This window comes from Ovis aries, chromosome 21 (genome assembly GCF_016772045.2).
Source record: "Ovis aries strain OAR_USU_Benz2616 breed Rambouillet chromosome 21, ARS-UI_Ramb_v3.0, whole genome shotgun sequence".
In the NCBI taxonomy this organism is placed as follows: Eukaryota; Metazoa; Chordata; class Mammalia; order Artiodactyla; family Bovidae; genus Ovis; species Ovis aries.
In genome coordinates, this window is record NC_056074.1 from 354,101 (window position 1) to 381,809 (window position 27,709).

Below are 27,709 nucleotides of genomic sequence, written 5' to 3' on the forward strand. Positions count from 1 at the left end.
ACTTTCATCAAGAGGCTTTTAGTTCCTCTTCACTTTCTGCCATAAGGGTGGTGTCATCTGCATATCTGAGGATATTGATATTTCTCCCAGCAATCTTGATTCCAGCTTGTGCTTCTTCCAGCCCAACATTTCTCATGATATACTCTGCATATAAGTTAAATAAGCAGGGTGACAATATACAGCCTTGACGTACTCCCTTTCCTATTTGGAACCAGTCTGTTGTTCCATGTCCAGTTCTGACTGTTGCTTCCTGACCTGCATATAGGTTTCTCAAGAGGCCATTCAGGTGGTCTGGTATTCCCATCTCTTTCAGAATTTTCCATAGTTCACTGTGATCCACACAGTCAAAGGCTTTGGCATAGTCAATAAAGCAGAAATATATATTTTTCTGGAACTCTCTTGCTTTTTCCATGATCCAGCAGATGTTGGCAATTTGATCTCTGGTTCCTCTGCCTTTTCTAAATCCAGCTTGAACATCAGTAAGTTCATGATTCACGTACTGTTGAAGCCTGGCTTGAAGAATTTTGAGCATCACTTTACTAGCATGTGAGATGAGTGTAATTGTGCAGTAGTTTGAGCATTCTTTGGCATTGCCTTTCTTTGGGACTGGAATGAAAACTGACATTTTTCCAGTCCTGTGGCCACTGCTGAGTTTTCCAAATTTGCTGGTATATTGAGTGCAACATTTTCGCAGTATCATCTTTTAGGATTTGAAATAGATCAACTGGAATTCCATCATCTCCACTAACTTTGTTCATTGTAATGCTTCCTAAGGACCACTTGACTTCTCATTCCAGGATGTCTGGTGAGTGTTCACATCATTGTGGTTATCTGGGTCATGAAGATCTTTTCAATATAGTTCTTCTGTGTATTCTTGCCACCTCTCCTTAATATCCTCTGCTTCTGTTAGGTCCGTACGGTTTCTGTCCTTTATTGTGCCCATCTTTTTATGAAATGTTCCCTTGGCATCTTTAATTTTCTTGAAGAGATCTCTAGTTTCCCATTCTATTGTTTTCCTCTATTTCTTTGCACTGACCACTAAGAAAGGCTTTCTTATCTCTCCTTGCTATTCTTTGGAGCTCTGCATTCAAATGGGTATCTTTCCTTTTCTCCTTTGCCTTTAGCTTCTCTTCTTTTCTCAGCTATTTTTAAGGCCTCCTCAAACAACCATTTTGCCTTTTTTGTGTTCCTTTTTCTGACAGTCAGAGAAAGCCCTAATTATTATGGAACACCCAAGCATGCCATTCTACTTCATTCCTCCTTTTAATGTTCTGACCCTCCACCCATTCTGCTTCTCAGTAAATTCCCTCCGGTCCCCCTAAACCTTCCTAGGCCCTTCCTCTGGGAAACCTGCTTTGGTTCCTCCCATCACACCCATCATGCAACTTCCCTCCCATTGGTCCTTCCTTTGTGCTTTCTCTGGACTTTGCACACATGCTTACCCTTATTTATATTATTATTTGCTTATCTGTCAGCCTCCCTTACTAAGCTCTAAACTCCTTGAGAATAGTGTCTGACCAGCCCTCAACACCTCCTTTCCACTCTGCCTGAGGTTTTACTCAGTTCAGTTCAGTCGCTCAGTCTTGTCCAACTCTTTGAGACCCCATGAATCACAGCACGCCAGGCCTCCCTGTCCATCACCAACTGCCAGAGTTCACTCAGACTCATGTCCATTGAGTCAGTGATGCCATCCAACCATCTCATCCTCTGTTGTCCCCTTCTCCTCCTGCCCCCAATCCCTCCCAGCATCAGAGCCTTTTCCAATGAGTCAGCTCTTCACATGAGCTGGTCAAAGTACTGGAGTTTCAGCTTCAGCATCATTCCTTCCAAAGAAATCCCTGAGCTAACCTCCTTCACAATGGACTGGTTGGATCTCCTTGCAGTCCAAGGGACTCTCAGGAGTCTTCTCCAACGCCACAGTTTAAAAGCATCAGTTCTTCAGCTAAGGCTTAGTAAAAGAATCAGAGAAGGCAATGGCAACCCACTCCAGTACTCTTGCTTGGAAAATCCCATGGATGGAGGAGCCTAGTAGGCTGTAGTCCATGGGGTCGTGAAGAGTCAGACATGACAGCACCTTCACTTTCACTTTTCACTTTCATGCATTGGAGAAGGAAATAGCAACCCACTCTAGTGTTCTTGCCTGGAGAATCCCAGGGATGGGGGAGCCTGATGGGCTGCCATCTATGTGGTTGCACAGACTTGGACATGACTGAAGCAGCAGTAAAAGAATCTGCCACTCAGGGCCGGCTTCAGCCTCCACTTGACACCTCTGTGGCCCCATGCCTCACTCTTACTCTCCTAAGTCTCTCTCCTGTCCATCATTTTTTGGACCATGCCCTCACCTGGGAAGGGATTTTGTCCTCCCCTCTCCCCTCCCTGGGCTTCCCTGGTAGCTCATACCATAAAGAATCTGCCTGCAATGCAAGAGACCCCAGATTCGATCCCTGGTTTGGAAAGATCCCCTGCAGAAGGATCTTCTGCACCACCACCCCCCCAGTGTTTTAGCCTGGAGAATTCCATGAACAAAGGGGCTTGGAGGGCTATAGTCCATGGGGTTGCAAAGAATCGAACACGACTGAGTGACTAGCACTTTCACTTTCTCTTTCCTCCCCTCCCTTCCTTCTTCCCACCACCCTATCTTCCACTCAGACTTCTGGTCCAATCTCTGAGGTCTGAGAGCCAGTCCTGCCTCATCCTCATGTCCAGGTCTGTGATCAGGCCCCTTCATATGTGGACTGGGAGATTTGAAAGGCATCCTGTTCATCTCTGTATCCTCAGGGTAAGCACAGAACCAGTGGTTAGCAGTAGGCACTGAAGAAAAGGGCTTCCCAATTAACTCACCTGATAAAGAATCTGCAAGCAATGCAGGAAACCCCAGTTCAATTCCTGGGACCCCAGTTCAATTCTTAGCCAGGCTACCCACTCCAGTATTCTTGGGTTTCCCTGGCCACTCAGATGGTAAAGAATTTTTCTGCAATGTGGGAGACCAATGTTTGACCCTCGAGTTTGGAAGATCCCCTGGAGGAGGGCATGGCAACCCACTCCAGTATTCTTGCCTGGAGAATCCCATGGACAAAAGAACTTGACGGGCTACAGTCCATGGGTTCACAGAGAGTCAGACACAACTGAGTGACTATGAACAGCAAGCACACAACATTGAAGAAAAATCAGGATTAATGACTGTAGTGTTTATAATATGTCAGCCAAGGTACAAACTGCTTTGTATACATCATCTTGTACTCCTTGCCACCATAATACTCTTTCAGGTAGAAATTTTTGTCCTTGTATTGCAAGTGGGAAAACTAAAGGTTAGAAAGATTAATAGCTTACCCATGGTGACACAGCTACAAAATAGTCCAGAACCAGGATTCAAACCCATGTCTATCTGATACAGAAGCCTATACTCTAAACCAGCACACTTAATCCATACCAGAGGAACTGGAAGTCAGTTCAGGAGACCATCCCAAGGAAGAAAACACTAGCAATATACAAGAAATTTCTCCAATGTACATGACCTAAGGTTTTTAAAGAAATGGAATGTAGAATGCACATGGACAAACACTCCACCAAATGCAAGCCCAGTGATTAAATCATTCAAGCCACTATTTGAAAGTATTTGCTGAGCACCTATTTTGTTAACTGAGAATGAGACATGCATGGTTCTTGCCCTCAAAAAGTTTATGCTCTAGTGAGGGAAACAGACTGTAAATACGAAACAAGTTTCAAAGTATAACTAAATATCGTGGTGAGTTCAGTGAGGTTCCAGTTAAACCCTACGTGAATGGCGTGGGGAGAATGTTAGGACTGCACCAGGTGTTTGAGGTGTTCAGGGAGATGGCCTGGCAGCGTGCTCTGAAGCATGTTGACATTTTATAGAGTGGAATAAAACATGTGGAAATCCCATCCATAACCACCCCCCCCCCACACACACACACACACACACACTGCCATCAGAGAGAAAGAAAAAGAGATGGAAGAAGAGAGGAGGGAAAGAAGAAATGCAGGAAGGAAAGAAAGAAGGGAGGGAGGGAGGGAGAGAGGAGGGAAAAGTACAAGGTCCGACCTAAGAGGCATGTTGGTTGAGTTCCGGAAGGAAAGTTAATGATGAGCCACATCCTACCCAGTGGGAGCTTCCACTTTCAGACATCTGTTTGTCCCTCTGCTGGGAAGTGCCTGATGATGCCTCAGAGCCCCCATGCCTGAGGAAAACCTTGGTGCCAGACACTCCAGCAAGTCGGCCTTCAATCACAGATATAGTAAAAAGAAGAGCAAACACTCTCTCCTCAAAGTCCTTTGTTTTTACCTCCTTACGCACAAACCAACACAGCTGAGGGTGTGATTCAAATCCCTAATGCCTCTTTGAGGTATGGATTTTGAGGGGTTCAAGCAGGTCTGCCCCCTTGGGGTGTGTGGCAGGATCAGGAGGAGGGCAGTATTTAATACTATTAAATATAATAGTATCAGCCCCTTTCTTATGGCCAGCTTTACACAATCCCACAAAACAAGCATGCCTGCCAACAGCAGCAATTTGCCCACCAGGCTACCCTCCTAGAATTGGACTAACTACAGGGCCCTAGGACAACCACATAAACACAAGGTCTAGAGCCCCTAAAGGCAACTGGTCAACCCCATGCACACACTGAAGGATTGGAGAGTGCCATGAAGAGGAGAAACAGGACCAGAGACAAGGCCCATGCAGGTTTCTGTCAGGGCCCAAGGCACCCTGTTCCAATGGCACTGCCCATCCAGATATTCCTGGACACCAGAAGGGAGTCTTCTTTAGGAAAGGCACTCCAGAATGAGGGACCTCCTCAGGACCAGGGCTCAGAGGAGGGTCCCACTGCTCAAGTCTAAGGACAGTACTGGGTTTAGCTCTTCTTCCAGCTCCTGTGTGTGTGTGTGGGGGGGAGGGGAACAATCTGGCCTCTGTGGGCTCAACAAAGCATTTTCCCATACCATCCCTTTGTTGACTCTTCTACACCCTTTAGGGTAATACTCTCTTTCTCATTAGAAGAGAAAAACCAAAGCAAAGAGCTGGAAAGCCCCCAGAGACCCATCCACTGCCCCTTTCCATGACTAAAGGGTCAAGCATTCATTTACTCCTCCATAGGGCAGGGATCAACCTTCACAACCATTGTCACAGCCTAACTATGTCCTTGGAGAAACAGTGGAAACAGTGTCAGGCTTTTTTTTTTGGGGGGGGGGGCTCCAAAATCACTGCAGATGGTGATTGCAGCCATGAAATTAAAGGACGCTTACTCTTTGGAAGAAAAGTTATGACCAACCTAGATAGCATATTCAAAAGCAAAGATATTACTTTGCCGACTAAGGTCCGTCTAGTCAAGGCTATGGTTTTTCCAGTAGTCATGTCTGGATGTGAGAGTTGGATTGTGAAGAAAGCTGAGCATCGAAGAACTGATGCTTTTGAACTGTGGTGTTGGAGAAGACTCTTGAGAGTCCCTTGGACTGCAAGGAGATCCAATCATTCCATTCTGAAGGAGATCAGCCCTGGGATTTCTTTGGACGGAATGATGCTAAAGCTGAAACTCCAGTACTTTGACCACCTCATGTCAAGAGTTGACTCATTGGAAAAGACTTTGACGCTGGGAGGGATTGGGGGCAGGAGGAGAAGGGGATGATCGAGGATGAGATGTCTGGATGGCATCACTGACTCAATGGATGTGAGTCTGAGTGAACTCCAGGAGTTGGTAATGGACAGGGAGGCCTGGTGTGCTACGATTCATGGGGTCGCAGAGTCGGACACGACTGAGCGACTGAACTGAACTGAACTGAACTGAACTATGTCCTACCATTCTCCATGCTCAAACCTCACAGTCATCTGAATATGTGATGGGTAGTCAAAACTTCCCCTAAATCCACTCACTAGATGCTCCTGAGACTCTCCATGTGCTTGCAGCTTAGAAACAAAGAAGGCAACAGTCTAACAATCTGGGTTGATTCCATTGCAATAGAACTTTCAGGATTCTGTTAGGAACCTTGAATTCTTTGTGTGTGTATCCAAAACACTCTCAAAATAGGTGGGTCTTCTTGAGTCTTGCAGCTTGGTTTATAATGATCTTGCAGTGATTGAACTTGTGAAGAAAGTTTCATTTCCCTTCATCATTAGTGGCCAGAGAAGAAATCATAGAGGCAGAGAGAGTTCTGCTGTCTGAGGCCCCTGGGTTTTAGAGTGATGACTGTGTGAAAGTATTTGGCAAATCAGGGGGCCATATAGGTTTGGCTGGAAGGTCAGTCCAGACTCTAGATCCCCCACTTCTCAGGAGATGGAAGGCTCCGCTCCCTTCTCCCACTCTTCTGTGTTTTTTCCAAGAGTGGCTAAGTGAAACTGTCCTCAGTTCAACCCCAGTAATCTGGGCCTATGGAATGCAGAGGAGCAGGGTGGCCTCTCAAGAAGGAGTTTGCCAACTTCCTAACCTGTTTTCTGGCAAAATAACAAACTACTCTTTTCAGCACTTCTTAAAAATGCTACCCTAGGAGCTAAGCTCTTCAGGAAGCCCTGTTGTATGGCATCAAAGATGCTGGTTAACTATAGCAAATTTCTGGGTTTGGGTGGCTGTAGGAAGTAAATTCCTGTTAGAAAGGAGGAACTGGCTCTGGGTGGGGCCTGCCTTAGCTGAGACCTTCTTGAGACATAGACTCCCAGGAAAAATGCTTCTGACCATCAAAGCACCTGTAGAGTGATTCTGTAGAAAAGGTCTTTATAGGCAGCACTTCAACTCCCAGGTTTGGGCACGTAGACACAAGTGGTAGATTCTGGAGCATAGCCAAAGCTCCCCATTCTGGCCTGATGACTATTGCCCAAATTCCACAATCAGAGCGTCCTAGTTTTGACTTGAGGTAAACCATGTAAAAATGGAAATAACTCTTGATAGTAGTCTCACTGATTGAAGTTTTCTTCAATGAATGAGATAACTACATCCTTTCCCATGAATAGGTTTAGTTTGGGAGGAGGAATGGAAGAAGCACCACAAGGTACCTGGTCTTCCAGAAGAGGTTTAACAAGGCTCTGCTACAAGTCAAAAGGAATGTAAGTGAATTCTGGCTCAGCAGTCCCAATTCAAGGCATTTCTCCAAAGAAGACATATTGATAGCCAAAAATGACATGAAGAGATGTTCAACATCACTAGTTATCAGAGAAATACAAATCAAAACTACCTCATATTGGTCAGAAGGGTCACCATCAAGAAATATACAAATAATAAATGCTGGAGAGGGTGTGAAGAGAAGGGCGCCCCCTTACACTGTTGGTGGGAATGTAAATTGGTGCAGCCACTGTGGAGAACAGTATGGCTGTTCCTTAAAAAAAAAAAAAAAAAAAAAAACTACCATATGACCCAACAATCTCATTCCTAGGCATATACCTAGAGAAAAACGTAATTCAAAAAGATATGTACACCTCAATGTTCATTGCAGCACAATTTATAATAGCCAGGACATGAAAGCAGCTTAAATGTCCATCAACAGAGGAATGGATAAAGAATATGTGGTACATATATACAATGGAATATTAGTCAGTCATTGAAAAGAATGAAATCATGTCATTTGCAGAAACATGTGTGAACCTGGAGATTGTCATGCTGAGTCAGACATTGTCAGACAAAGACAGACATCATATAATATCACTTATATGTGGAATCAAAAAAAATAGAGTATAAATGAGCTTATTTACAAAACAGAGTCACAAACATGGAAAACAAATTGTGGTTACCAAGGGATAACAAGGGAGGGAAAAATTGGGAGACTGGGACTGCCATATACAACATTTTTTATATAGTAGTGTGTATAGACATATATACACGACTATATGAAAAATAGATAATTAACAAAATCCTGCTGTATAGCATAAGGAGCTCTACTCAGTACTCTGTAACAGCCTACATGGGAAAAGAATCTTTTAAAAAGAGTGGATATATGTATATGTATAACTGATACCCTTTGCTGTACATCTGAAACTAACACAACTTTGTAAATCAACTATACTCCAATTTTTTAAAAAGCCCCAATTCGCAGTCCACAGGGAAAACTCAGACTGTGTTTCTTGTCGAGAGTGATGTCTCATACAAGATCCGAACTTTCTGTCTTTTGAGTGGGATATGAGCTCCCCAGTCCATCACAGAGCCCACCGCCCTCAACGGCTAGCATCTATTTCTGTTCAAGATAGCTGGCCTAAAGCTGTGTGTGTTTTTGACCCTTGAATTCTAGTCCAATTTTTTACTCAATGCAAGAATCTTTCAATAACACCATATATTCTTTGCTCTTTCATTTTTCATATATTCCTTAAAAAATATGTACTGAGTACCTAGTATAGGTTGGCTTATAAATACACAGAATTTTGGAGCATGAAGAGCCCTTGGAGATACTCTCACTCACCACTTCACAGCTAATATAAGTTAGGTGCAGGTAGTTGCCTGACATGTGGCACCACCAAGCTGCTCTGTAGTTGTGGCTGTCTCTCTTGAGACTGCTGGGACCTCTCTAAAACCCAATTACGCTATGACCACACACCCCCAATTCCCAGCTCAGTGATTCTCAAAGTGAAGCCCAGGGGCCTCTGGGGTCCCCATGACCCTTTCAACGCAGCTCTGAGGTCAAACCTGTCTCCCTAATGGTACAAACTATCATTTGCTTTTGTCACCCTCACTCTCATGAATGTATGTTGAACTTTTCCAGAGGTACAAATAGCCAGAACATGGAAGCAACCCGGATGTCCATCGGCAGACGAATGGATAAGAAAGCTGTGGTACATATATACAATGGAATATTACTCAGCTATTAAAAAGAATGCATTTGAACCAGTTCTAATGAGGTGCATGAAACTGGAGCCGATTATAGAGTGAAGTAAGTTAGAAAGAAAAACACCAATACAGTATATTAACGCATATATGTGGAATTTAGAAAGATGGTAGTGAAGACCCTATATGTGAGACAGCAAAAGAGACACAGATGTAGAGAACAGGCTTTTGGACTCTGTGGGAGAAGGCAAGGGTAGGATGGTTTGATGAGAGTAGCAATGAAACATGTATATTATCATATGTGAAACAGATCTCCAGTCCACGTTCAATGCATGAGACAGGGTGCTCAGGACCAGTGCACTGGGATGACCCTGAAGGATGGGCTGGGGAGGGAGGTGGGAGTGGGGTTCAGGATGGGGGACACATGTACACCCAAGGCTGATTCAGGTCGATGTATGGCAAAAACCACTACAATATTGTAAAGTAATTAGCCTCCAATTAAAATAAATTGTTTAAAAAAAGAAAATTTGCCAGTACAACATTGTGAATCAACTATACATCAATAAAAATAGAAAAGAAAAAAAAAGATGTGTGATATTGCAACAAATTCAAGGTAGAAATAGATACGAAGAATATTAGTAGATACAAGAATATTAAGCCTATAATTAAACACGTTTGCCTAGGCATATGTTACTAAACTATGCTACTGTTCTCATTAAAATTTTTCCGAAAATATATTTTTATTTAAAAACGTGCTATTTATATTAATATTTAATAGGCCTTCTGTTAGCATTTAGGGTTCCCTGGTGGCTCAGAGGTTAAAAGCATCTGCCTGCAATGCGGGAGACCTGGGTTTGATCCCTGGGTCGGGAAGATCTCCTGGAGAAGGAAATGGCAACCCACTCCAGTATTCTTGACTGTTAGCATTTATCCTTATCCTTTAAAAATGAATACACAGTTTAAAATTTCTCACTCAATTTCTTTTTTTTAAATTTTTAAAATATAAATTTATATATTTTACTTGGGGGTTAATTACTTTACAGTATTGTATTTGTTTTGCCATACATCAACATGAATCCACCACAGGTATACGCGTGTTCCCCATCCTGAACCCCCCTCCTTCATCCCTCACCATACCATCCCTCTGGGTCATCTCAGTGCACCAGCCCCAGGCATCCAGTATCATGCATCAAACCTGGGAGAATGGCATTGAAACATGTATAATATCATATATGAAATGAATCACCAGTCCAAGTTCTCACTCAATTTCTGATATGCTATAAATAAATATTAGATTCTCTTGTGACTCAGTTGATTATCAATATTAATAAATATCGGTAGATATAACCATCATAAACTACAGCTTTCTGGGGTCTTCAATAATTTTTAAGAGTATAAATAGATCTTGAATTCATAAGTTTGATATCTGTTAATCTATTCTGATTAATCTTGCAAAGGTAAACTTGTATTACTTGAACTTTTCCACTAAGCATATATTCATATATAAGTTGTTTAATTTTTTAACAAGGAAAAAAGTGAATGGGGATCTGTTTGGGCTTCTTTGAGTTGAAAAATGGGGCCTTGTAAAATGACAGACTTATGTCCAGGCTCAGTCTGACTTGAGCCCTTCCACCACCAAAGACCAGGAGTTAGGCTGGACATGTGGTTATCAAAGGACAGAATTAGGTCTGGCATACCTAATTTGGACTTAGGTCTCAGCCTGCAAATGTGGTCCTCCTGTTTCCATCTTAGAGACAAGTGGCACCATCCCAGGGGATTAGGCCTGAGACTAGGGCTCCTTTTTCAGTCTCTCCTCTTGCTTTCTGCCACACTCATCATTGCCACCTTCCTCAGCAGCTCTACTGCCTTTCCTTCACTGCAGCAGCCATAGGTGGGGCAGCCTTTATCTTGGACTTGGAGTTGGGCCTTGTGTCTTCCCTAGGCACAGGTCTCCTCTAGTCCCCCCATCCATGGCAGCTCCTCCCTGTCCCCAGAGCAACATTTGTATTGCCTGAATCTGATCGTGAGCATCCACCCTGCTCAACTTTCTTTGTCATATTGAAGGTCTCCTGTAATCTGGCCCCTGAGCGCAAACTGGCCTCAACACTTGCACATGTGTCTTATGACTCTATCTTCCACCATGAAGAGCAAACTCTGGGAGATGGTGAAGGATGGGGAAGCCTAGTGTGCTGCAGTCCACAGGGTCACAAAGGGTCAGATACAACATTGTGACTGAGCAACAACAGCACAGAGTTCTTTGTATGTCTCCAACCCACCGAAGGGCTCAGGGACTTTCCACTTAGGGTTTGGAGTTCCCTTAGTCTGGAATGGGTTTCCCTGATAGCTCAGCTGATAAAGAATCCACCTGCAATGCAGGAGACCCCAGTTCAATTCCAGGGTCAGGAAGATCTCCTGGAGAAGGGACAGGCTACCCACTCCAGTATTCTTGGGCTTCACTTGTGACTCAGCTGGTAAAGAACCTGAGTTGGATCCCTGGGTTGGGAAGATCTCTTGGAGAAGAGAAAGGCTACCCACTCCAGTATTCTGGCCTAGAGAAATCCATGGACTGAACTGTACAATTCAGACACAACTGAGTGCCTTTCACTTTCACTTAGTCTGTAACACACATCATCCTGCTTATCTACCTGGCAAAATCTATACCTCAGGTCTTAGCTCTGGAACTCCCTTCTTCTGGAGGAAATCCCAGCTCCTGGAAAGGCCTAGTACAAAGTTAAACAGACAATAAGCATTTGTTAAAATAAATGAATGAATCTCAGAAAACACCATTCTATGTTGTCTGTTAAATTTCTGTGCTTTATTAATTGTAGCATTATGAACTGAACTGATAATTGCCATCCTGCAGAGGTAGTGGTCTTTACTTTGGACACCAGACCTCATTGTACACTCTGTAGGCAGAGACAGTGAGCTGGAACAAGAGTTTATTGACTCAGGACTTGACCTAGAAGTTGTTTTTCTCTTCATATATCTTTCATACCAACTGTTTCCTGTTTCAGGTTTATCTCTCCTTAAAGTGGAATCACAGGATGAGATGTAGAAAATTTGTAGTTCCAATAAATTGGATTCTGGCTAGTGGGTTCTGTCACTTTAAGGTTAATAACATGGTACTTACAAAGCTTTTATTTAGTAGAAAGAATGCATGAATATTTTTCTTATTAAAAACAGTTTTTCTTTGTGACATTAATTAATCTTTCTTAAAGTGTCAAGATGAAATGGGATAGTTTGCCACAGAGCCTTTGGTCTAGTTAAAATAATTTGTGATCCCTATTTCTTTTTTTTAATATAAATTTATTTATTTTTCTTTCTTAAATTTTTATTTATTTATTTATTTATTTTACTTTATAATATTGTATTGGTTTTGCCATACATCAACGTGAATCTGCCACAGGTGTACATGTGTTCCCAAACCTGAACTCCCTCCCACCTCCCTCCCCATAGCATCCCTCTGGGTCATCCCAGTGCACCAGCCCCAAGCATCGTGTATCCTGCATTGAATCTAGACTGGTGATTCACTTCTTATATGATATTAGACATGTTTCAATGCCTTTCTCCCAAATCATCCCATCATCTCCCTCTCCCACAGAGTCCAAAAGACTGTTCTATACATCTGTGTCTCTTTTGCTGTCTCGCATACAAGGTTATCATTACCATCTTTCTAAATTCCATATATATGTGTTAGTATACTGTATTTGGTGTTTTTCTTTCTGACTTACTTCACTCTGTATAATCGGCTCCAGTTTCATCCACCTCATTAGAACTGATTCAAATGTATTCTTTTTGATGGCTGAGTAATACTCCATTGTGTATATGTACCACAGCTTTCTTATCCATTCATCTGCTGATGGACATCTAGATTGCTTCCATGTCCTGACTATTATAAACAATGCTGCAATGAATACTAGGATACATGTGTCTCTCAGTTCTGGTTTCCTTGGTGTGTATGCTCAGCAGTGGGATTGCTAGATCAAAAGGCAGTTCTATTTCCAGTTTTTTAAGGAATCTCCACACTGTTCTCCATAGTGGCTGTACTAGTTTGCATTCCCACCAACAGTGTAAGAGGGTCCCCTTTTCTCCACACCCTCTTCAGCATTTATTGCTTGTAGACTTGTGGGTAGCAGCCATTCTGACTGGCATGAAATGGTACCTCATTGTGGTTTTGATTTGCATTTCTCTGATAATGAGTGATGTTGAGCATCTTTTCATGTGTTTGTTAGCCATCTGTATGTCTTCTTTGGAAAAATGTCTATTTAGTTCTTTGGCCCATTTTTTGATTGGGTCATTTATCTTTCTGGAATTGAGCTTCAGGAGTTGCTTGTATATTTTTGAGATTAGTTGTTTGTCAGTTGCTTCATTTGCTATTATTTTCTCCCATTCCGAAGGCTGTCTTTTCACCTTGCTTATAGTTGGAGCTTTTAATTTTAATTAGGTCCCATTTGTTTATTTTTGCTTTTATTTCCAGTATTTTGGGAGGTGGGTCATAGAGGATCCTGCTGTGATTTATGTCAGAGAGCGTTTTGCCTATGTTCTCCTCTAGGAGTTTTATAGTTTCTGATCTTACATTTAGATCTTTAATCCATTTTGAGTTTATTTTTGTGTATGGTGTTAAAAAGTGATCTAGTTTCATTCTTTTACAAGTGGTTGACCAGTTTTCCCAGCACCACTTGTTAAAGAGATTGTCTTTAATCCATTGTATATTCTTGCCTCCTTTGTCAAAGATAAGGTGTCCATAGGTGTGTGGATTTATCTCTGGGCTTTCTATTTTGTTCCATTGATCTATATTTCTGTCTTTGCGCAAGTACATACTGTCTTGATGACTGTGGCTTTGTAGTAGAGCCTGAAGTCAGGCAGGTTGATTCCTCCAGTCCCATTTTTCTTTCTCAAGATTGCTTTGGCTGTTTGAGGTTTTCTGTATTTCCATACAAATTGTGAAATTATTTGTTCTACCTCTGTGAAAAATACCGCTGGTAGCTTGATAGGGATTGCATTGAATCTGCAGATTGCTTTGGGTAGTATACTCATTTTCACTATATTGATTCTTCCGATCCATGAACATGGTATATTTCTCCATCTATTAGTGTCCTCTTTGATTTCTTTCACCAGTGTTTTATAGTTTTCTATATATAGGTCTTTAGTTTCTTTAGGTAGATATATTCCTAAGTATTTTATTCTTTTCTTTGCAATGATGAATGGAATTGTTTCCTTAATTTCTTTTTCTGTTTTCTCATTATGATTGTATAGGAATGCAAGGGATTTCTGTGTGTTGCTTTTATATCCTGCAATTTTACTATATTCATTGATTAGCTCTAGTAATTTTCTGGTGGAGTCTTTAGGGTTTTCTATGTAGAGGATCATGTCATCTGCAAACAGTGAGAGTTTTACTTCTTCTTTTCCATTTTGGATTCCTTTTATTTCTTTTTCTGCTCCGATTGCTGTGGCCAAAACTTCCAGAACTATGTTGAATGATAGCGGTGAAAGTGGGCACCCTTGTCTTGTTCCTGACTTTAGGGGAAATGCTTTCAATTTTTCACCATTGAGGATAATGTTTGCTGTGGGTTTGTCATATATAGCTTTTATTATGTTGAGGTATGTTCCTTCTATTCCTGCTTCCTGAAGAGTTTTTATCATAAATGGATGTTGAATTTTGTCAAAGGCTTTTTCTTCATCTATTGAGATAATCATATGGCTTTCATTTTTCAATTTGTTAATGCAGTGTATTACATTGATTGATTTGTGTATACTGAAGAATCCTTGCATCCCTGGGATAAAGCCCACTTGGTCATGGTGTATGATCTTTTTAATGTGTTGTTGGATTCTGATTGCTAGAATTTTGTTAAGGATTTTTGCATCTATGTTCATCAGTGATATTGGCCTGTAGTTTTCTTTTTTTGTGGCATCTTTGTCAGGTTTTGATATTAGGGTGATGGTGGCCTCATAGAATGAGTTTGGAAGTTTACCTTCCACTGCAATTTTCTGGAAGAGTTTGAGTCGGATAGGTGCTACCATGCGAAAAGCTCTAACATAAGACACCACCAAGACCGCACACAGAACAAAGGATGGAACAGAATTAGCTGGCTGCAGACCATCCCCCTCCAGTGACAGGCAGCCAGAGCTGGAAAGGCCAGAAGAGGGCAATTGCAGCCCCAGAGAGATACTATCTACCAAACTGCAAGCAGCCTTCTTTGCTAACTAAGACTTCTTGGGGTCTGGACAGTTATCATCTTCCTGAGAAGGTGCGCCAGTTGTATACCTAGAAAACCAAGCAGCAGGGACGGGAGAGGTGATAAGTCACAGCGACCACACTCGCCAAACATCTGAGCTACTCGGACCTGAGAAGGGCACAAAACGCAGGCCCAGCTGAGTCTACGCCTCTGAGGACTACCTGAGCACCTGAACCTGAGTGGCTTAGACCTGGATGGTGCATGCAGCCCAGGGCCAGCCTCAGATGGTTCCTGGCAGAGCAACCTAGAGCCTGAGCTATGTGTGCCGTGAGCGGGGCAGGCCACTGTGGCTGAGACACTGCGAGCCCACACCAGTGTTATTTGTTTGCAGCGTCCCTCCCTCCCCACAGCACGACTGAACAAATGAGCCTAAAAAGAGTGTCCACCACTGCCCCCCTTGTGTCAAGGTGGAAATCAGACACTGAAGAGACCAGCAAACAGAAGAAGTTAAAACAAAGGGAACCACCTGGGAAGTGACAGGTGCAATATATTAAAACCCTGTTGTTAGTACTGACTACATATAAAGGGCCTATAGATCTTGAGAACTATAAGCCAGACCAAGGAACTATCCAAAAATGAACTGACCCCACACTGCCCATAACAACACCAGAGAAAGTCCTAGATATATCTTTACTATTTTTAGAATCATTCTTTTTTCTTCTTCTTCTTTTTAACTTTTATAAATTTTTAAGTCCTCTATTACTCCTTTAATTTTCATTTTTGTAACCTACTATTACTTTTCAAAAAAAGACCCTATTTTTAAAGCAAACTTCATATATATATATATTTTAATAATTTTTGTAACTGTTTTTTTCTTCTTTTCTTTAATATTGTATTTTTGAAAATTTATTGATTTTAATTGGAGGCTAATTACTTTACAATATTGTATTGGCTTCTTAAGAGAGGAAATTTTATAGAAAAAATGATTGAAATAATTTGCATCAAGCACCTAAAAGAGGGGTTTGTAACACGGTAGTGAACAATAAATGCTAGTTCTTCTCCCTTCTACCATTAAGGTAAAATTCAACAAACAAAGTCCAGAGTTTTCGTGGGAATTCCCTAGTGGTCTGGTGGTTAATTTAAGACTTGGTGCCTTCACTGCCATGGGACCAGTTCAATTCCTGGTCAGGAAACCAATATCCTGCAAGCCACATGGTGAAGCAAAAAAGAAGAGGGGGACAGAGTTTTTAGCATGGCACGCAAAGCCCTACTGATTTGACCCATGCTCATTGGAAAAGACTCTGATGCTGGGAGGGATTGGGGGCAGGAGGAGAAGGGGACAACAGAGGATGAGACTGCTGGATGGCATCACTGACTCGATGGACTTGAGTCTGAGTGAACTCTGGGAGTTGGTGATGGACAGGGAGGCCTGGCGTGCTGAGATTCATGGGGTCGCAGAGAGTCAGACACGACTGAGCGACTGAACTGAACTGAACTGAACATGTCAGAAACCTGCTAGGCTCCCCATGAAATTCTGTATTTCAACAATATACCCTCCTGATGTTCCCTGAATACATCATGTCTGTCATCTTTTCTTTCACTCACTTAAATCATCTCCTGAGAATGGCCTTTGCCTCACCTAACTCCTTCCTGTCCTGCCAGACTCAGAGCAGGTGCTACCTTATCTGGAAATGCCTCTGGTCCTCCCCAGTTTGGGTTAGCTGATCCATGGAGTCTTGGTCTGACCTCTATCAGAGTCACATGACCTTGGGCCAGGACCTGACCTCTCTCACCTCAGTTTTTTAATCAGTAAAATAGGATAATAATAGTTTCAACCCCACAAGTTTATTGAGATGATTACTTGAGATTTATGTAAAGCACTCAGAATAGGGCCTGGGACATATTAGTCAACCTTTACATAATAGCAATTATATTTAATTTGGTTGAACTCACCACATTGAAAATATCTGTACACTTATCTGGGTATATAGCTCTTTTTTAAATTAATTTATTTTTATGAAGGATAATTACTTTATAGAATCTTGCTGTTTTCTGTCACTTCAACATGAATAAGCCATAGGTATACATGTATCTCCTGTGTTTTGAAACTCCCTCCCATCTCTCTCCCCATCCCACCCCTCTAGGTTGATACAGAGCTCCTATTTGAGTTTCCTGATCCATATGGCAAATTCCCATTGGCTATCTATTTTACATATGATAATGTAAAAGTTATGACCAACCTAGACAGCATACTAAAAAGCAGAGACATTACCTTGCCAACAAAGGTCCATCTAGTCAAGGCTATGGTTTTTCCAGTAATCGTGTATGGATGTGAGGGTTGGACCATTAAGAAAGCTGAGCACTGAAGAATTGATGCTTTTGAACTGTGGTGTTGGAGAAGACACTCTTGTGAGTCCCTTGGAGAGCAAGGAGATCCAACCAGTCCATCCTAGAGGAAATCAGTCCTGAATATTCATTGGAGGGACTGCTGCTGAAGCTGAAACTACAGTACTTTGGCCACCTGATGTGAAGAACTGACTCATTGGCAAAGACCCTGATTCTGGGAAAGATTGAAGGCAGGAGGAGAAGGGGATGATAGAGGATAAGATGGTTGAATGGCATCTCTGAATCAATGGGCATGAGTTTGAGTAAACTCTGGAAGTTAGCAATAGACAGGGAGGCCTGGTGTGCTGCAGTCCATGGGGTTGCAAAGAGTCAGACATGACTGAGTGACTGAACTGAACTGAACATAAGTATTTAAAAAAATAGGTTCTAGGTTCATCCATCTCATTAGAACTGATTCAAATGTGTTCCTTTTTATGGCTGAGTAATATTCCATTGTGTATATGTACCACAACTCCTTTATCCATTCATCTGTCGGTGGACATCTAGGTTGCTTCCATGTTCTAGCTATTGTAAATAGTGGTGCAATAAACAATGGGATACATGTGTCTCTTTCAATTTTGGTTTCCTCAGGGTATATGTCTAGGAGCGGGATTGCTGGGTCATATGGTGGCTTTATTTGCAGTTTTTTAAGGAATCTCCATACCGTCTTCTATAATGGCTGCATTAATTTACATTCCCACCAACAGTGCAAGAGTGTTCCCTTTTCTCCAAACCCTCTCCAGCATTTATTGTTTGTAGACTTTTTGATGAGGGCCATTCTGACTGGTGTGAGGTGATATCTCACTGTAGTTTTGACTTGCATTTCTCTAACAATGAGTGCTGTTGAGTATCTTTTCATGTGTTTGCTAGCCATCTGTATGTCTTCTTTGGAGAAATGTCTGTTTAGGTCTTTTTCCCACTTTTTTTATTGTGTTGTCTGTTTTTCTGGTATGGAGTTGTATGAGCTGCTTGCATATTTTGGAAATTAATCCTTTGCCACTTGTTTCATTTGCTATTATTTTCTCCCATTCTGAGGGTTGCTTTTCACCTTGCTTATAGTTCCCTTTGCTGTGCAAAAGCTTCTAAGTTTAATCAGATCCCATTTGTTTACTTTTGTTTTTATTTCTGCTACTCTAGGATGTGGGTCATAGAGGATCTTGCTTTGATTTATGTCATTGAGTGTTCTGCCTATATTTTCCTCTAAGAGTTTTATAATTTCTGGTCTTACATTTAGGTCTTTAATCCATTTTGAGTTTATCTTTGTGTATGGTGTTAGGAAGTGTTCTAATTTTATTCTTTCACATGCAGCTGTCCAGTTTTCCCAGTACCATTTGTTGAGGAGGTTGTCTTTGCCCCATTGCATATCCTTACTTCCTTTGTCAAAAATAAGCTACCCATAGGTGCATGGGTTTATTTCTAAGCTTTCTATTTTGTTCCATTGGTCTATATTTCTGTTTTTGTGCCAGTACCATACTGTCTTGATGACTGTAGCTTTGTAGTATAATCTGAAGTCAGGGAGCTTGATTCCTCCAGTAACATTCTTCTTTCCCAAGACTGATTTGGCTATTCGCAGTCTTTTGTGTTTCTATATGAATTGTGAAAATTTTTGTTCCAGTTCTGTGAAAAAAGCCATTGGTAATTTGATAGGGATCAATTGCATCTGTAGATTGAGTTTAGTAGTATACTCACTTTCACAATATTGATTCTTCCTACCCAGGAACATGGACTATCCCTCCATCAGTTTATGTCATCTTAGATTTCTTTCTTTAGTATATTATAATTTTTTGTGTACATTTCTTTTGTCCCTTGGGTAGGTTTATTCCTAGATAGTTAATTCTTTTTGTTGCAATGGTGAATGTGACTTATTCCTTAATTTCTCTTTCTGATTTTTCATTGTTAGAAATGCAAGTGACTTCTGTGTATTGATTTTGTGTCCTGCAACTTTGCTAAATTCACTGAGTAGCTCTAGTAATTTTCTGATACTATCTTTAGGGTTTTCTATGTACAGTATCATGTCATCTGCAAACAGTGAGAGTTTTTCTTCTTCTTTTCTGATCTGGATTCCTTTTATTTCTTTTTCTTCTCTGATTGCTTTATCTAGGACTTCCAGAACTATGTTGAATAATAGTGGTGAAAGTGGACACCCTTGTCTTTCCCCTGATCTTAGGGGGAATGCTTTCAGTTATTCACATTGAGAATAATGTTTGCTGTACGCTTATCATATATGGCCTTTAATATGTTGAGGTAGGTTCCTTCCATGGCCATTTTTTGAAGAGCTTTAACCATAAGTGGGTGCTGAATTTTGTCAAAGGCTTTTTCTTCATCTATTGAGATGATCATATGGTTTGTATCTTTCAATTTGTTAATATGGTGTATCACATTGATTGATTTGCATATATTGAAGCATCCTTCAAGTTGAATAAACCCAGCTTGATCATGGTGTATAAGCTTTTTGAAGTGTTGCTGAATTCTGTTTGCTAAAATTTTCTTTCTTTTCTTTTTTTATTTTATTGTTTATTTATTTCTTTTTTAGTTTACAATATTGTATTGGTTTTGCCTTGAGGATTTTTGCATCTGTGTTCATCAGTGATATTGGCCTGTAGTTTTCTTTTCTTATCTGGTTTTGGTATCAGGGTTATGGTGGCCTCATAGAATGAGTTTGGAACTGTTCCCTCCTCTGCAATTTTTTTTGAAAGAGTTTTATAAGGATAGACATTAGCTCTTCTCTAAATGTTTGATAGAATTCAGATGTGAAGCCATCTGGCCCTGGGCTTCTGTTTTTTGGGAGATTTTTGACCACAGCTTCAATTTCAGTGCTTGTAATTGGGTGGTTCATAATTTCTATTTCTTCCTGGTTCCGTCTTGGAAGATTGAACGTTTCTAAGAATCTGTCCATTTCTTCCAGGCTATCAATTTTATTGCCATATAGTAATTCATAATAGTCTCTTATAATCCTTTGTATTTCTGCATTGTCTATTGTAACCTCTCCTTTTCATTTCTAATTTGTTGATTAGATTATTCTTTTTTTCTTGATGAGTCTGGCTAATGGTGTGTCCATTTTGTTTATCTTCTCGAAGAACCAGCTTTTAGTTTTATTAATCTTTACTATTTTTTCTTTCATTTCTTTTTCATTTATTTCTGCTCGGATCTTTATAATTTCTTTCCTCCTACTAATTTTGTTTTTTTTTTAATTCTTTTTCCAGTTGTTTTAGGTGTAAAGTTAAGTTGACTGTTTCATGTTTTTCTTGTTTCTCGAGGTAGGATTGTATTGCTATAAACTTCCCTCTTAGAATTGCTTTTGCTGCATCCCATAGGTTTTGAGTTGTCATGTTTTCATTGTCATTTGTTTCTAGAAATCTTTAAATTTCCCTTTTGATTTCTTCAGTAACCTATTGGTGCTTTAGAAATGTGTTACTTAATTTCCATGTGTATGTGTTTCTTACACTTTTTTTCTTGTAATAGATATCTAGTCTCATAGCATTGTGGCTGGAGAAGATGCCTGATACAATTTCAATTTTCTTTAATCTACTGGGGTTAGATTTGTGACCCAAGATGTGGTCTATCCTGGAGAATGTTCCATGTGCACTTGAGAAGAAGGTGTGTTCTTCTGCATTTGGATGGAAGGTCCTGAAGATATCAATGAGATCCATCTCATCCAACATATCATTTAAGACTTGTGTTTCCTTATTAATTTTCTGTTTTGATGATCTGTCCATTGGTGTGAGGGGGGTGTTAAAGTCTCCTACTCATATTGTGTTACTGTCAGTTTCTCCTTTTATGTCTGTTAGTGTTTGCCTTATGTACTGAGGTGCTCCTACGTTGGGTGCATAGATATTTATAATTGTTATGTCTTCCCCTTGGATTGATCCCTTGATCATTATGTAGTGTCCTTCCTTATCTCTTGTAATCTTCTTTATTTTAAGGTCTATTTTGTCTGATATGAATAGTGCTACTCCAGCTTTCTTTTGCTTCCCATTTGCATGGAATATAATTTTCCATCCTCTCACTTTCAGTCTATATGTGTCTTAAGGTCTGAAGTGGGTTTCTTGTAAACAGAATATATATGGGTCTTGTTTTTGTATCCATTCAGCCAGTCTGTGTCTTTTGGTTGGAGCATTTAATCCATTTACATTTAAAGTTATTACTGATATAAATGTTCCTATTGCCATTTTCTTAGTTGTGTGGGGTTGATTTTGTAGATCTTTTTTCTTCTCTTATATTTCTTCACTATATAAGTCCTTTTAACATTTGTTGTAAACCTGGTTTGGTGGTACTGAATTCTCTTAACTTTTGCTTGTCTGAAAAGCTTTTTATTTCTCCATCAATTTTGAATGACCTCCTTGCCAGATACAGTAATCTTGGTTGTAGATTTTTCCTTTTTGGTACTTTAAATATATCCTGCCATTCCCTTCTGGCCTGCGAAATTTCTGCTGAAAGATCAGCTGTTAATTTGTGGGGTTTCCCTTGTATGTTACTTGATGCTTCTCGCTTGCTGCTTTTAATACACTTTGTGTTTAGTCTTTGTTAATTTGATTAATATGTTTCTTTGTGTGTTTCTCTTTGGGTTTATCCTGTATTGGACTCTTTGTGCCTCTTGAACTTGACTATTTCCTTTTCCATGTTGGGAAAATTTTCAACTATAATCACTTCAAAAATTTTCTCATACTATTTCTTTTTCTCTTCTTCTTTTGAGACCCCTATGATTCGAATGTTGGTGTGTTTGCTATGGTCCCAGAGGTCTCTGAGACTGTCTTCAGTTCTTTTCATTCTTTTTACCTTGTTCTTCTCTTCAGAAGTTATTTCTACCATTTCATCTTCCAGCTCACTGATTCGTTCTTCTGCTTCAGATATTCTGCTATTGATTCCTTCTAGAGTATTTTTAATTTCAGTGATTGTGTTGTTTTTCTCTGCATGTTTATTCTTTTTTGTTGTTTTTTTATTTTTATTTTATTTTTTAAATATAAATTTATTTATTTTAATTGGAGGCTAATTACTTTATAATATTGTATTGGTTTTGCCTTCGATGCATGATATAGGATGTTTGGGGCTGGTGCACTGGGGTGACCCAGAGGGATGGTATGGGGAGGGAGGTGGGAGGGAGGTTCAGGAGGGGGAAAACGTGTATGTTTATTCTTTCATTCTTCTAGGTCTTTGTTAATTGATTCTTGCATTTTCTACTTTTTTAAAATATAAATTTATTTATTTTAAGTGGAGATTAATTACTTTACAATATTGTATTGGTTCTGCCATACATCAACATGTATCCACCACAAGTATACACATGTTCCCCATCCTGAACCTCCTTCCCTCTTCCCTCCCTGTACCATCCCTCTGGGTAGTCTCAGTGCACCAGCCCCAAGCATCCAGTATCATGCATTGAACCGGGACTGGTAACTCATTTCATATATGATATTATACATGATTCAATGTCATTCTCCCAAATCATCCCACCCTCTCCCTCTCCCACAGAGTCCAAAAGACTGTTCTATACATCTGTGTCTCTTGCTGTCTCGCATACAGGGTTATCATTACCATCTTTCTAAATTCCATATATATGCGTTAGTATATTGTATTGGTGATTTTCTTTCTGGCTTACTTCACTCTGTATAATCGGCTCCAGTTTCATCCACCTCATTAGAACTGGTTCAAATGGATTCTTTCTAATGGCTGAGTAATATTCCATTGTGTATATGTACCACAGCTTTCTTATCCATTCATCTACTGATGGACATCTAGGCTGTTTCCATGTCCTGGCTATTATAAACAGTGCTGCAGTGAACATTGGGGTACACGTGTCTCTTTCAATTCTGGTTTCCTGGGTGTGTATGCCCAGCAGGGGGGATTTTCAAGGTTTTTGATCATCTTTACTACCATTATTCTGAATTCTTTTCCAGATGGTTTGCCTATTTCCTCTTCATTTATTTGGACGTCTGTGTTTCTGGTTTGATCCTTCATTTTTGCAGTATTCCTCTCCCTTTTCATTATTTTTTTTTAAGTTAATGTGTTTGAGGTCTCCTTTCCCAGGCTTCAGGAAAGTTGAATTCTTTCCTTGAAGAAAGTTGAATTCTTTCTTCCTTTTGGTTTCTGCCCTCCTAAGATTGGTCCAGTGGTTTGTATGTTTGTGAGCCTCCTATAGGATGAGATTTGTGTGAAGTTTTTGTTTGTTTGTTTATTTGTTTTTCCTCTGATTGGCAAGGCTGAGTGAGGTGGTAATCCTGTCTGCTGATGATTGGGTTTGTATTTTTGTTTTGTTTGTTGTTTAGATGAGGCGTCCTGCACAGGGTGCTACTGGTGGTTGGGTGTGATCCAGGTCTTGAATTCCAGTAATTTCCTTTGTGTGAGTTCTCACTATTTGATACTTCCTAGAGTTAGTTCTCTGGTAGTCTAGGGTCTTGGAGTCAGTGCTTCCACTCCAAAAACTCACAGCTTGATCTCTGGTCAGGAACAAAGATTCCACAGGTGGTTTGTTATGGCATTAAGTGAGATTAAAACAAATGTCCGAAACTGAGAAACCAAAGATGAACCCCAACAAATGATAGTTACAAATCAGTCAAATAATAATTAAAATAATGGAATACGCACATATACATATACACTCATTGAAAACAGTCCAACAAAAATAAAGTACAGTAGATTGATCTGGAGAACAAAGGAAATCACAAATTATATTTACCAGTTAAGAACAAAACTAACTTAAGCACAAACTGGAAAACAAAACTAAAGCAAGATGCCAAGTGGGGAATAAATCAATGAAAACAAAACTAACAAATATGTTGAGAGGAAAGGAAAGAAAGAAAATAAAGATATGCAAATTTAAATAGAGGTAGATGGAGAATATTTATATACATCAAAGATTAACTGCAAGGGGAAAAGAACAGTAGGAAAAGTAAACAAAGGAGTAAATGTAGAAAAAAATAATAGGTTTTTAAAAAAAGAATTAAAATTTAAAAAATGGAAAAGAAAAAAAGAGAAAAACTCCACAGAACTGCAAAAGCCCATTGTAGAGGCAGAGGTTTATGACAACAATAAAAAGTGTGAGTGGGGAAAAAAATAAGTTCAAAAGCTTAACTGGATTTCTTACTGTCAATAAAATTGACAGCTACAACAGAAGGGGAGGGGAGAGAAAAAAAGAAAAAAGAATGTACAGAGCAAGCCAAAAAATAAGAATATTAATGCTTTTCTTGAGTCACTGCTGTCAGAGTCCTTTCCCACACTGGAAGTCAGAGTCCACCTCACTGCCCTAGGATGCCCTCCAACACTGTGCTGATCTCTGGACCTGCTGTGGGGGCAGCTCAGATTTTAATCTGGTCCTAGTCCTGTGTGTTCTTGCCTCCAATGTCCACAGCTATCAGAGCTAGTGAGTTTTCTTTTGTGGGAGCTCTCAATGTCCTTTCATATATTCCATAACACAGCATCTACCTAGTTGATGTTGTGGATTTAACCTGCAGCTTGTACAGCTGGTGGGAAGATTTTAGGTCTTCTTCCTTAGTCACACTGCCCCTGGATTTTGTTGTGGTTTTATTTCTGTCTCTATATGTAGGTCATCCACTGAAGTTTGCTCCTGAGGCTGCCCTGGAGGACTTGGGTTTGCCCCAGTGAGGGCTAGATGTGGAGGTGGTGCAGCTGCTTGAGTCTCAGTGGTTCTGGCAGCACCAGGTCCTCAAGGGAGTTGGCAGCTAAGGCAGCAGGAAGTATAGTGCTCTAGAAGGGTATGGCAACAAGTATTGGCCAATACACTCCAGTGTTCTTACCTGCAGAACCCCCATCCCTGACAAAGAAACCTGGCAAGCCACAGTCCGCAGGGTTGCAAAGAGTGCGACATGACCAAAGCGACCCTGCGTGCATAGACACAAGACTTTTTTGCCTGTGGCACTCTGCCCCAGTGAGGGTTGAGAGTGAAGGTGGTGCATCTGCTTGGCTTGTGGGGACCCTGGCAGTTCCAAGTGTGCAGGGACACAGACTGCCTCCACCTCAGGAGTTATGGCTGGATCAGAGTGCTTTTCCCAGCCTCTTGTAGCTGGCGATCAGAAGGCCTCTTTGGCCAGTCTTTCTGTGTAGATCTGCCTGTTCAGGCACTTAGAGGGCTCCCTTGCCTGGGGCCCTTCTCTGTTGTTTGGCGTGTCAGTCACTTAAAGGGGCACCCTGGGTAGGGCCCTGCTCTGTAGTTCAGAGTGTCAGGTGTTTGATGGGCCAGCCTCTCTGTTGTTCAGCTGCTGATGTTGGCTTGTTATGGGAGAGAAGCTATGGTGGTGGCTCCACCCCCTACGTGTGACTCAGCCATATCACCTTGTTTCCATGGTCATTTCCACAGTCATTTCCCACCACAATCTCCTCCCTCACATCCCCTGAATCTGTCTCTCTCCAGTCAACAGCAGCCCTTGCCCTAGGATTGCTCCCCAATCCCTAAACCCCAGCTCCCAGCCACTGTGCCTTTCAGGGGACCTGCATCCCTGTCCAGGGTATGCATGGCTGCAGCAAGGACTGTCTGATTCTCATTCCATTTAGGCTGCCACAAATCAGCTGTTTCACTCTCAGCCTTAAAGGTTTTTCCTCTGACTCAGACAATTTCCCTGCTGTGGGGATTGGACCCCTGCTTCAGTTCCCGTACCCACTGAAGGCAGGTCGGGCCCTATTAACACTCCTGTTTTTCCCCCTAGTTCCTTCATCCTACCGAATTTTACGTGGTTCTACATATTCTTTTCTGGTGGTCAGGTACTCCTGTCCACTCTCAGCTGGTGTTCTGCATGCACTTCTGTGTCTAAAGATGTATTCCTGATGTATCCAAGGAAAAAGATGTATCCATGTTCACCTATTCCTCCACCATCTTGTTCCAAATTCTGCAACTGTTTTTTTCCATTGTCTCCAAGAACGTATCAGACCTTCTGGTCACTAGCAAGTGTTCCATAAACTGAAGTAGCTCTTTTTCTAAATTTTTATTTCATATTGGAGTACAGTTGATTTCCAATGTTGTGTTAGTTTCAAGCGTACAGCAAAGTTATACATACACATATCTATATATACATTATACAAAGTTATACATGTCTCTGTGTATGCTGTTTAGTCACTAAGTGTCTGACTCTTTTGCAGCCCTATAGACTGTAGCATGCCAAGCTCCCCTGTCCATGGAGTTTCCCAGGCAAGAATGCTAGAGTGGGCTGCCAACCACTGAGCCACGAGGGAAGCCTATCTATGTATATACATATATCTACTTATACAGATAAGTAGATTCTTACCTACTAAGAACAGTAGATTCTATTTTTCGATTCTTTCTATTAATTGGCACTAGTAGTAAAGAATCCACTTGCCAATGCAGGAGACACAAAGGACATGAGTTCAGTCCCAGGATTTGGAAGATCCCCTGAAGGAGGAAATGGCATCCCATTGTAGCAGTCTTGCCTGGAAAATTCCATGGACAGAGGAACCTGGTGGGCTACAGTCCATGGGGCCACAAAGAGTCAGACACAACTGAGTGATTGAGCACAGAAATCTATTATTTTTCAGATTCTTTCTACTATAAGTTATTATACTGAGTGGAGTTCCCTGTACTATGCAGTAGGTCTTTATTGGTCATCTGTTTTGTATATGTTAGTTCAGTTCAGTTTAACTCAATTCAGTCACTCTGTCATGTTCGACTCTTTGCAACCCCATGAATCACAGCATGCAAGGCCTCTCTGTCCATCACTAACTCCTGGAGTCCACCCAAACTCATGTCCATCGAGTCAGTGATGCCATCCAGCCATCTCATCCTCTGTCGGCTCCTTCTCCTCCTGCCCCCAATCCCTCCCAGCATCAGGGTTGTTTTTTTTTTTTTTTTCCAATGAGTCAACTCTTCACATGGGGTGGCCAAAGTATTGGAGTTTCAGCTTCAACATCAGTCCTTCTAATCAACACCCAGGACTGATCTCCTTTAGGATGGACAAGTTGGATCTTCTTGCAGTCCAAGGGACTCTCAAGAGTCTTCAACACCACAGTTCAAAAGCATCAATTCTTAGGCACTGAGCTTTCTTCACAGTCCAACTCTCATGCATACATGACCACTGGAAAAACCATAGCCTTGACTAGACGGACCTTAGTCGGCCAAGTAATGTCTCTGCTTTTGAATATGCTATCTAGGTTGGTCATAACTTTTCTTCCAAGGAGTAAGCGTCTCTTAATTTCATGGCTGCAATCACCATCTGCAATGATTTGGGAGCCCCAAAAAATAAAGTCTTACACTGTTTCTACTGTTTCCCCATCTATTTCCCATGAAGTGATGAGGCCAGATGCCATGATCTTCGTTTTCTGAATGTTGAGCTTTAAGCCAACTTTTTCACTCTCCTCTTTCACTTTCATCAAGAGGCTTTTAGTTCCTCTTCACTTTCTGCCATAAGGGCGGTGTCATCTGCATATCTGAGA